The sequence below is a fragment of the Spodoptera frugiperda genome, chromosome 13 (genome assembly GCF_023101765.2).
Source record: "Spodoptera frugiperda isolate SF20-4 chromosome 13, AGI-APGP_CSIRO_Sfru_2.0, whole genome shotgun sequence".
Lineage (NCBI taxonomy): Eukaryota > Metazoa > Arthropoda > Insecta > Lepidoptera > Noctuidae > Spodoptera > Spodoptera frugiperda.
The window spans coordinates 9,177,553-9,188,897 of record NC_064224.1 but is presented as its reverse complement, the minus strand read 5'-3'; the positions used below and the strand labels follow the sequence as shown (position 1 = coordinate 9,188,897).

At 38.4% G+C, this 11,345-nt stretch overlaps 1 long non-coding RNA gene across 1 annotated transcript; it reads left to right on the top strand.

The window, feature by feature from the left end:
* Positions 1-343: 343 nt before the first annotated feature.
* On the top strand, positions 344-1,947 carry LOC126911325 (uncharacterized). Its single transcript, XR_007705843.1, has 2 exons — positions 344-1,050; positions 1,134-1,947. It is a non-coding gene; the product is annotated as an uncharacterized LOC126911325 (long non-coding RNA).
* Positions 1,948-11,345: the final 9,398 nt, after the last annotated feature.

Sequence of the window (11,345 nt, the reverse complement as noted above, 5' to 3'; positions counted from 1 at the left end):
ACTAGATTAGATTCAGGGTATAAAACAAGCGGGCATGACTGAAGCTACTCAGAACACATCTTCAGTTCAATTCAACACAACCGTTTCAATATGGCCGCTATCAAGACCACTTTCTTGCTCGTCCTCATCGCCTTTGTGATGCTGGTCTCCATCGGAGCTGTTCGGGTGGGACCTTGTGACCAGGTCTGCTCCCGTATCGACCCTGAAAAGGACGAGTGCTGCAGAGCCCATGGGTACAGCGGCTACAACAGCTGCAGAGGTGGTAGAATGGATTGCTACTGATCCTTAAACTACAAAGGAATTCATTGATGGCTCAACATCATCATACCAAGGTATCAAAGACTGACTATTTATATTATAATAGTTGTTTCTTCTGTCTACTTAAAGCTGTAATATGAATTCTGTATTGTATTGTATTTTGTATTTGAGTCTGTACCGACTGACCCTTGCCTGTATTTACTTTTTCGATTAAATTGTATTTTTGTGTGTATTTCTTTCGTTTTATTTTGTTTCCTTGTTGGTAATTTACTGAAGTAATTTTTCTGTGTGGGTTTACAATTATATACCTAGGTCCCGGGTAGCATACTTGCAATTTGTTACTTTACTTTATCTTGTAAGTACCGTGTAATAGGATATTTTTAATACTGCACTCAGTATATTACTGCCTTATATTTTTTTTGGAATTTCCATTTTGAATATAGGCCTCGTAACATTCACTTTTGGTCTTTGGGGCTTTCTCTACCTAAAAGCATCCTTAGTATGTACCTTCTTATATCAAATGTACCAATCAGAAAACCAAAAGGCATCTCAATATAAAGGCAACCTTCTTTATATTTACTTGGTTAAAATATGACATTACACATTACCTATGATGACCAAAGATCATATATTTGTCAAATCTCCACGTGTAGTATATCTCAAAAATAATCAAAACAAATTAAAATTACAAGTGTATTTAAATAATTCATTACAAATCGACTTCTTCAATACATTCGACATTTTCGAAAAGTCTGTAAAAGATCTTTATGAGAATAATACTCAAAATTGATGGTAGAATCCATTATAATCGCTAAAACAAGCTTGATATATTTAAGTAAAATAGAAAACTAAGCTTCGTTTTAATGTTTTCAAAGGAACCAAGCTCAAATTCAGAAGAAAGGAAAAGAAAGAAATCTAAGAGTGATCGCATGTGCTTCATTACATTCCTCCCACTACTTATAAGTCCACTTATATCCTGCATCCCTTGCTGCTATTGTTGCACAAACTGGGCCATACCAGAAGAGATACCATACGAAAAAGGTAACCCGAACGAGATAGACACGAAAATTAAAGAGTAAAAACTAAGCTCAAACAATTAAACAAGCAGAAATTTGTAAAAAGTAAGCTTAGTAAATTCGAGCTTAGTTTTAGTTACCTTATGTGTTGTATTAATCCCTTTCCGTTCTTTCCTTTAATCCTTGTGCCCATAGTTGCATGCTTCCCTGTAATATGTCCACGTTGCATCTCATGCTGCGAGAACAATGATGATAAGGATGCTAATACTTTAAATGATGAAATTATATGCAAATGCCAACCTGTGGCATAATTTACAAATCTATAATATAAAAATAAGTCGGGTTTCCCTTCCTGACGCTATAACTCCAGAACGCACGAACAGAATTCCACGGTTTTGCATTCGTTGGAAAGATCTCGGGCTCTGTGAGGTTTATAGCAAAGAAAATTCAGGAAACATTTCAAAAGAAAAGCAGGAAGTCAAGAGAAATCATTGGTGGCGAAGCGGAGTTGGCCGAGTTTGCTAGTTAGCTTATAAATAAAGTCCACGATATAATCGCTCATTACACAGAGTTAAGCATAAATATTCCCGATATAGTGACTTTCCTACAAGAAACTATTAATGATGTTGCTGAGCTCACGATTTCAATGTTTATTAAATATGTTTCAAATTGATTTGACTTTTACTGATTCTACAGTGTCCTGTGATGATTTTTTTATGGAATAGGAGGCGTACGAGCAAACGAGTCACCTGATGGTAAGCGATCAGCGCCGCCCATGGACACACGCAACATCACAGGTGCATTGCCGGCCTTTTTAAAAAGGAGTATGCTCTTTTCTTGAAGGTTTGGTTTATCAAAAGCTTGAGTACTATAAAATATTTGAGATTGACCAAAGTTTAATACTAGCTCAAAATATAGAACAGTTCCCACTTCCCACGTACCCACTTCCCCTATACTTATTATACTCTTTGGTACCGAATAATGGAGCTCGTTTCACCTCCATGCTCCACTACTAACGAAGTCAAAAATGACACTGTCATTCTAAACAATAAATAAAGTTTCGAAACGAATTTGTAAAATTAACAGTAAAATCAATTAAAAAATTAAATGTGTGCACTCTGGTGGGTACCGTTCGTATTTATATGTCCCTGGATCATTTGTATACCGCTCTGCTGCCCAAGCTGCATTTCAATTCTGCCGTGCTGGTATATACTCTGGTACCCAAACGAAAATCTTGAAGAGCGATCAAATGCAACTCTATTAAAAAAGGAAAAGAAATAACAAGGTTATAATAATTAAAAAACGTCGTTAATAAAACGAGTAACGTAAAAAGTAAGCTCAGTTTAAGACTAGTAACGCCAATAACGTAAAAACTAAGCTCAGTTTCACACACAGAGAACAGATTAAGCTTAGTTTAAAAGAAATGGTAATAGATTTCAGCTTCAAGTATAAATGTGTTTTGTAATCCTACCGCTACTTATAAGCCCATTTGTTTCGTGCTGTCCTTGTTGGGATTGCTGTTTTAATTTGGTTATGGACGATAAGTTAGTAGAAATGAGCATAAATTACGACGACTAGAACAAAACTTCAAGATATTTGCCTGTTGATTATTTGTTCTCAAAAGCTGTGTTGACTATCCTAGAATACCTACTATTACTTTAATGGTAATACTGGATTGGATTCAGAAGAAAATTAATTTGAAAAGAACAGAAGAGACAAGTTAATAATATCAGAAAATATGTAGAGAAAAATTCGTGAATGAAACAAATTATGTAAATAATGTAAGCTCACTTTATCAGCAAACACTAAGCTCAGATAGATAAAATAATAAACTATTTTCAGCTAAAAGTATAAGATTATAAGAAACATGTGATTTTTTCTTCTACCGATTCTTGTAAGCCCATTTATTGGCGTTGGTGCCTTGGTTTGATATTAGAAATTTAAAAGGAGGAGGAGAAAATAAGCAGTAATTCCTAAGCTCACAAATAAGTACGAGTAAAACTAAGCTCGAAATTTAATATTACATGGTTTGTAAAAAAAAAATGTAAGTTTTGAAATGTAATTAATTGCAAAGTAAATGTGATTTCTTTGTTATTGTGAAATTTGAAATTAAACCCATAAAAATTGTGAACGTATTAAAAATTGTTAAAATTGTCTTGGTGTGTTTTATTTGTGTGGTGTATATGTAGATTTAGATTTCAGCCATGATCGTCCCATTGCACGGCAAAGGCCCTTCTTCCACTCCTTTCTGTTTAAAGCTGGGAGGTGTACATGTGATGGACGAAATAAACTAAGACAGTGTATGAGCTGACTCGGGTGATAGGATACTTTTTATGCCACAGGAACGCGGGCCGGCAGAAGCAGCGAAGCAGCAAAGCTAGTAATTAATAAGTATAAAATTGTAATTAGTTATTATCATGTACGGTTTTTGATCACGATACAGAAAAAATATTTTTCTTCTGACTGTTTAACTGTACCAAAGTTTCCTCTAACAATCCACACAGAATTTTTGCGATAGCCAAAAATAACGTAGCAAGAACGATAGGTCTATCTCCGTCAATAGACACATGTATCTAGCAGAAAGTGCAGCAGCTGCACTATCGATGCACCCAATCGTTATCGTTGACGTCCCGATAACGCACACGTTGCGTTTGTCTTCCCATCCGCATTACTGTTAAGGTACCCGTATATAACCCGTTTGTTAGAAATCAAAACAACTTCTCTGTTTGATTGCTTTTCCACTAGAGATGTGTTATGCTACGTTGTTCGTACGTTTGGCTTCCACCAATAATATTTATTGGTACACATAGCTTAGCACTGATGGAAACGGACTAAGCTAAGCAATGTCTTATATAGAAAGATGCGTGCTAAGGATGCGTGGTATGGATGTGTGCTACGCATGGCTTCCCTACTATCGATACATCTCCAATCATTACATAGCTTAGTATCGGTGGAAACGGTCACAAAGTTTCTTACAGGTCTCATATTTTTATCATCACGGCATCCTCTACATAGGACTGATCCGGAGCTGCGGACTACCTAGCGGGTTTACCGGGGCTCCGGCTCGAAAAGCAGGAGAAGGAACGGGGTGGTTTTTAGTCAGTAAGAGTCTGACACTCGCTCTCGCCTCGCCCAAGGCGGGAGAAGTCATTGGATGATTTTCCCCCCTCAAAAAAAAAAAAAAAAATCTTCTACATAGGAGGGTTAATTTTAACAGCTTTTTCAAATATTTTAAAGGCATCTATTCTTTATTCCATGACGAGAGTATCAGCTGCCGGCTCCGCAGCTGAGCCACACGTTATAAGTTAGAATGCAGACGACTACAGGACCGTTTGTCTGTCTAAAGCTATTTACATACTCATATCTTCAGTTCTAAAGTCACATGTGTTAACATAGAACATCTATGAAGTTTATCTTATCAGCCAAAATCACTACATAGTATAAAACAAAGCCGCTTTCTCTGTCCCTGTGCCTTTGTATGCTTAAATCTTTAAAACTACGCAATGGATTTTGATGCGATTTGTTAATAGATAGAGTGATTTAAGAGAACGGTTTATATGTATGATACATACATAATATATCACCATTGCACCCATGCGAAACTTGCTAGTATGGAATAAACCAAAGTCTCCCTTAAGCGGAGGTTTACGATAATCCCCACGCTTGACAGGCATTGTAAGATCTCCGTTAAGTCACCATAAATTAAGATACTTCTGGTCATGCTATACCTCATCTATTGACAACACATGCAATATCGCCATATAAGCATGACAAATATGACGGTTTTTCATTATTCTCCTACAAAACCAAATTAACTCATTCATTAATTTTTGTCGACAAAAAGGGGCCCACCCATCAACAAGGGGCCCACAAATATACAATCCGGCCCTGTTAACAAATATTGCAGATGATATTAACACCAGGACAAGTTTAAACTTGGAAATGATATGCAGGTACCTAGAGATAGGTCGTCGTTGTAAACTTCACCTAGATTTTAGACAGTACAGCGAGCTTGCAATTTCCGTGTGTCATAAGTATTTTACTTTGAACGGTATATCTTCCTAGCTTATTTAACTTTGGTATCAACTATCAACTTAAAATATGGTTGTTAATATTGGATGTCTTGTTCTGTAGTGTGAAAACACAACGTTTGGTAGATCTGATATTGATAGAAGTAGTTGGTTCTCGTTTTCTGTGCTAGGGATGAGAAGATAAGCTTTGAATGACCTAGTCGATTTTTTATGTTATGAATCGGTTAACGAGCAGACGAATCGCCTGATGGTGAGCAATCACCGCCGCCCATGGACACCTGAAACACCAGAGTTACTAGTGCATTGCCGACCTTTTGAGAGTTATTAATTTAAGGGTTGTTGGGGAATCGGGGATTGAAAATGGCGGAATTGGTCCTCTGATAACCTCACTCACACAACGAAACACAACGCAAGCGTTGCTTCACGTCGGTTTTCTGCGAGACCGTGGTATCACTCCGGTCGAGCCGGCCCATTCGTGCCGAAGCGTGGCTCTCATAAAATAGACACAAAACAGACATTTTGCACCCTATAACTGAACCAAGTTCGTACAACCAAAAGCCTCTACTTAAGTTCAAATCTAATATCTAAAACAGTCCTAACAGAGAACTTGTGTTTCGAGATAAAAACACACATATATTTAAATTTATCTTCAACGTCTCCGCGACAAAAGTTTTCCGTAAAAAAATAGATAAAACTAGAAAGAGATTATGGAGTTACGACTGACAAGGAGGATCCGCTTTTTTCCTTTTCCGAAGTAAAATCAAGAGATTTAGTTAGACATCGCTTTGTTTTTGTAAGAATTATTGGATAGATACATACTTCGTATCGTTTAGTAGGTATGTGGTCAATAGTAAAAGAACGTAGATAGGAACAAATACATTCTTCAGTCACCTTTTTTTTTACTTTCCGCTTCTAGACCTAGAAAATTGGGTTAGGTAATAGATTTTATGTTTAATCACTTCATAGTATAAAACAAAGTCGCTTTCTCTGTCCCTATATTCCTTTGTATGCTTTAATCTTTAAAACTACGCAACGGATATTGATGTGGTTTTTTTAATGGATAGAGTGTTCCAAGAGGAATGTTTATGTGTATATAATACATGCATAATATATCACTATTTTCACCCATGTAAAGTTGGGGTGGGTCACTAGTTAGGTATATTTAGCAAGATTTTTTAAATAGATTTCTATATACTTCATCATCATCTGCCAGATTAAACTAAGGGCTCTCATCATAAGAAGAGGTTTGTTATAATCTCCACGCTACCTACTGAAAATTTAGAGGATGTTGCTTCCCATCTCTCGGCGAATGGTCGCAGTTTAAAAACATACTCAGGGCGTTTACTCTTGAAACCAATCTTTTTTTATTTTTTTATTAATCTGTTACACAAATATACAATACATAGTTTTACATATTTTGCACCATTAAACCAGAACTGGTTTGTATTGGTACTCAAGATCTCAATAGTCAATACAATTTCCAAAAAAATCTCAATAAAAATTCAATTTCAAAACTATACAACCCCAATCGTAGGAGTTAAAATAGCATTCAGAGTATGGAATATAAAGCTAAACTCAATACCATTTTATTAAGTTCAACAACCACGCAACACGGATGCAATTGACGCTAGTATTGCAACTCAAGAGTACGAAATTACCATTATCAATGTGGTTTGATCGGAATTTGATTCAAGAATAAGCCAATAATGTCTAATTTCTGATTGAAATAAATATTATCATTAGTACTTAAGGCGGGTTATTTACCATGTTTATTTATATCTATGAGTTTCCGATATTTCGGCACTGTTACAAGCGCCATGATCACGGAAACTCATAAACATAAATAAACATGGTAAATATCCCGTCTTAAGTTCTAATGATAGTGTTAGTGACCATGTCAGTTTAAACACTGAAATAAATATACCTACATGTAGTTACTAGAATAAATATTCATAGATTGTTCTTACCTCTTGAAAAGCCAATGTGCCGCCGCTACAAAGATGTAACCACCTAAGTATGTGAAAAGATAAAAACTTGCACTATGTATTGTGATCCCTGTTCGCTACTTGCCATAGTTGCCATATAGTTGCCATATTTGCCATAGTTGCTACAGTTGCCATACACTTTACACTTTGTACCGCGATAGTCAAACTTTGATACAAGACTTTGTAACATTACAGGGCGAGAGTTTGATGTTATAATATTTTAGTTTAGTAAAATACTTTGTGTGAATAATTTTGTGATTAAGTCATTTGATAGGTTGTTTAAGTAATTGGTCTTGATTCGGTTATAAGTGACTGGTTTAAAATTTATTACTGCCTTGTTGGTTGAGTGGTTGCTAGTGCGACTACCAGGCAAGGGGCCCCGGGTTCGATTCTCGGATCGGGCAAAGTATGACTGGAGTATTTTTCGGATTTCATTTTTTTTTTGTAGTAATAAGGAGATTTACGATTAAACATATGAGTATTATATATTTAGTGAGGAAATTAAATTTATTATAATTTCTGTATTTTTTTTTTATTTATTTAACTTCCTCTACTGAGAAGGGTTTGCTATCATTTCCGCTCAACAGGCAAGTTGGAAATCGCAGTTTAAAAGGTTCAGGGTTATTAGAGAGCGCTGCAGCCCAGCGTCTGTCAAATGTAGGTAGGTAATGTCCCTTACGGCCAAAATTAATTGCAGATTTAATCCAAAATCAGAGATTGAGTTCGGTATTGAATTTCGGCTGTTAAACGGCTCTTGCTGCAAAAGGTAACTTATTTGATAGTAATTAACTTATTTACTTACACCTCTGTCTATCCCTTCGAAAGACTAGCATGAACATCACACATAACATTACATCAATTTGCGATGAAAATTTAAAACGTTAATAAGCACCGCTCTTAGTTTTACGGCGGCACTCATATTTTACGAGAGACAGGATTTTATGTGTCGCTTGAAAAATAACAATAACTCGTGTAAAGTGTTACACTGATGATAATCTTTCAGAGTGCTGCCGTATTGGTTGGAGATTACACGACATGATTTTCCATTAAATTTTAAAACTTAGGTACAGAGGAGAGAGCGGGCTACCTAGCGGGTTTACTGGGGCTCCGGTTCGAAAAGCGGGAGTAGGAACGGGGTGGTTTTTAGTCAGTAAGAGTCTGACACCTTCTCTCGCCTCGTTCAAGGCGACAGAAGTCGTTGGATGATTCCCCCCCCCCCCCCAAAAAAAGAGGAAAGACTATCATGATACTCCTATCATTATTTTTTGCCTAACCGATTTTATTTTAATTTTGGCTCACTCTAGCGCTGTCTCCTGTATAACACTCAGACCCAAAACAATTTATGAATTGTTCAACGCAGAAACTGCGTCAATCTTGCAGACAATTCATAATTGTAAGATATTATACCTTATCTAACGCATCATCGCTTACCATCAGGCGAAAGAGTCCATATCCAGATCCATCAAATGTAAAAAAAAATCCTATAGGGACCCAAGATAATTATGTCTAGTGTCTACTGAAATTTTGAACGACTAGCCAATTAAGTAAGCCGATGACTTCACACAGTTTCAATACTAAACAACATTTTGTAAATCATAATCGTAATCATAATCAAATTTTGTAATCATTTTGTAAGTGCAGTTTCGTAAGAAAAATACTTCTGCCAGTCTAGTCTATCGTACACCCACTATACTAAACATGCAGTCAACACGTCGCATGACATAGGTATCTATCTATTAGCGGCCAGTTTCAATAACCTATCTATCTGTAGATTTGCCTACTAGAGATAGTATTTTGACATAAGCTCCATACAAAATGTGTCCAAATTCTATCTCTAGTAGGCAAATGTACAGATAGATAGGTTATTGAAACTGGCCGTAGAACAAGTCATTTTTTTATAAGTTAATGTTAAAATACCACCTACACCAATAACCTTCTATACAAATATACCTGACCAAAACTATTACTTTTCTGCTCAGAATTGCACTCTAGGTACACTACCACACAAAACATTAGCTCCTGCTCTATCTAGGATCATAACAACCAAGATTCGTTCTGTCCTCCAGAGTAACATTAGCTATTTTGATGGCAGATCTAAAATTTTATGTCCTTTCTAAAGAAGAAAGAACAGATTGTATGTTTGTTTATAATTTGCATCGCTTTAAAATAGTTTTGATACTTTTTTGCAGGAAAAATCAATAGCCTAAGGCGGGAGAGGTTCTCCCGCGAGGCGAGATAGACTGTCAGACTCTTGCCTTTTGACTAAAAACCAACCCGTTCCTACTCCTGCTTTTCGAGCCAGAATTTCGCGCTATGTAGTCCGCAATTCCGGATCGGGCATCAGCCCTCAGTACTCAAAATCTTCAGTGCAGGGGATTAGAGATCCTCACCTACCGCCTGACGCAGGTGCTTACCGGACATGGAAGCTTCGGTAGGTTCCTGTTTCTGATTGGGCGGGAGGAAACGCCCGGGTGTCATCACTGCGAAGACCGCCCGGAGGACACGGTGGAACATACGCTTGCGGTCTGCCCTGCGTGGGCTGAGCACCGCCGTGTCCTCAGGGATGTGGTCGGCGACGGCGCCCTCTCGCGTCCGGCACTGATACAAGCCATGGTGCGGAGCGAGGGGGACTGGGATGCCGTCTCCTCCTTCTGCGAAGCAGTCATGCTAGCTAAGGAGGAGGCGGGGCGCGTGAGAGAACGAACCTCTTCACGCCCCAGCCGTCGCGAGAGACACTCCGGGCGTCGGGGATCGCGCGACGATCTCCGGCCACCGTAAGTGCGGGTCTGCGGACGGCGAGCAAGGGTAGCTCGCCGCCCGACCAGAACCAGACCCATGCGTGCGGCGCGTCGCGTTCTGCGCGCGCCTCAAAGAGCCATCAGACCACCACAGATGGGGCCCAGTAGGGCTGATGCCTAATCCGGAGCTGCGGACTACCTAGCGGGTTTACCGGGGCTCCGGTTCGACGGGATTGTATGTTTGTTTATAATTTACAGGAGTAGGAACGGGGTGGTTTTTAGTCAGTAAGAGTCTGACACTCCCTCTCGCCTCGCCCAAGGCGGGAGAAGTCATTGGATGATTTTCCACCCTGAAAAAAAAAAAAAAAAAAAAAAAGGGATTAGAGACCCGGAGCTGCGGACTACCTAGCGGGCTTACTCGACGGGCAGTAGTAGGAACGGGGTGGTTTTTAGTCAGTAAGAGTCTGACACTCCCTCTCGCCTCGCCCAAGGCGGGAGAAGTTATTGGATGATTTTCCACCCTCAAAAAAATAAGGGAGGATTGGACATCGCGGTCTCTGTTAATGTGCTAGTCGCCCTATAAGAATTCTACCCGCAGAAAGAGTAGATGTGGTGGTATCACGCTTCTCTATTCTACAAGATTAGGAGACAGTACCTATTATGAGAAAACTTTTCTAAATTCAACGCGGGGGAAGCCGCAGGCGGATACTAGTCTGTAAATAAAATGCTTACCCTAAGGTACATCTCAAGAAGTTGTCTAAGATATTGTTGCAATTGAAATTGCAAACGTTCGCTTTTATGGACATTTTGTTATTTTGTTGTAAAAGTAGTATCTAATACTTAGTTGTACCTAACTATAAAGTTGTTAAAGAATTATAATTCGTTTATTTTGTAGTTATACTTTTACTACTTCAGAAGTGTGGGAGAGCCATGCTTCGGCACGAATGGGCCGAGCGACCGGAGTGATACCACGGCCTCACAGAAAACCGACGTGAAACAACGCTTGCGTTGTGTTTTGTTGTGTGATTGACGTTACCGGAGGCCCAATTATCCCCTTCCCAATCTTCCAAATCCGCGATTCCCCAACAACCCTTAAATTCCTAACCCCAAAAAGCCGGCAACGCACTTGTAACCCCTCTCATGTTTTGGATGTCTATGGGGGACGGCGATTGCTTAACATCAGATGATCCGAATGCTCGTTTACCGGCTTATGCCATAAAAAAATTAAGTACCTATAGGTAGTTAATATTTTGATGAATAAATTTTTACTTTATGAAAGTTATTGCTATTGTAATTTGTCTAGGCGTTATATTCTTT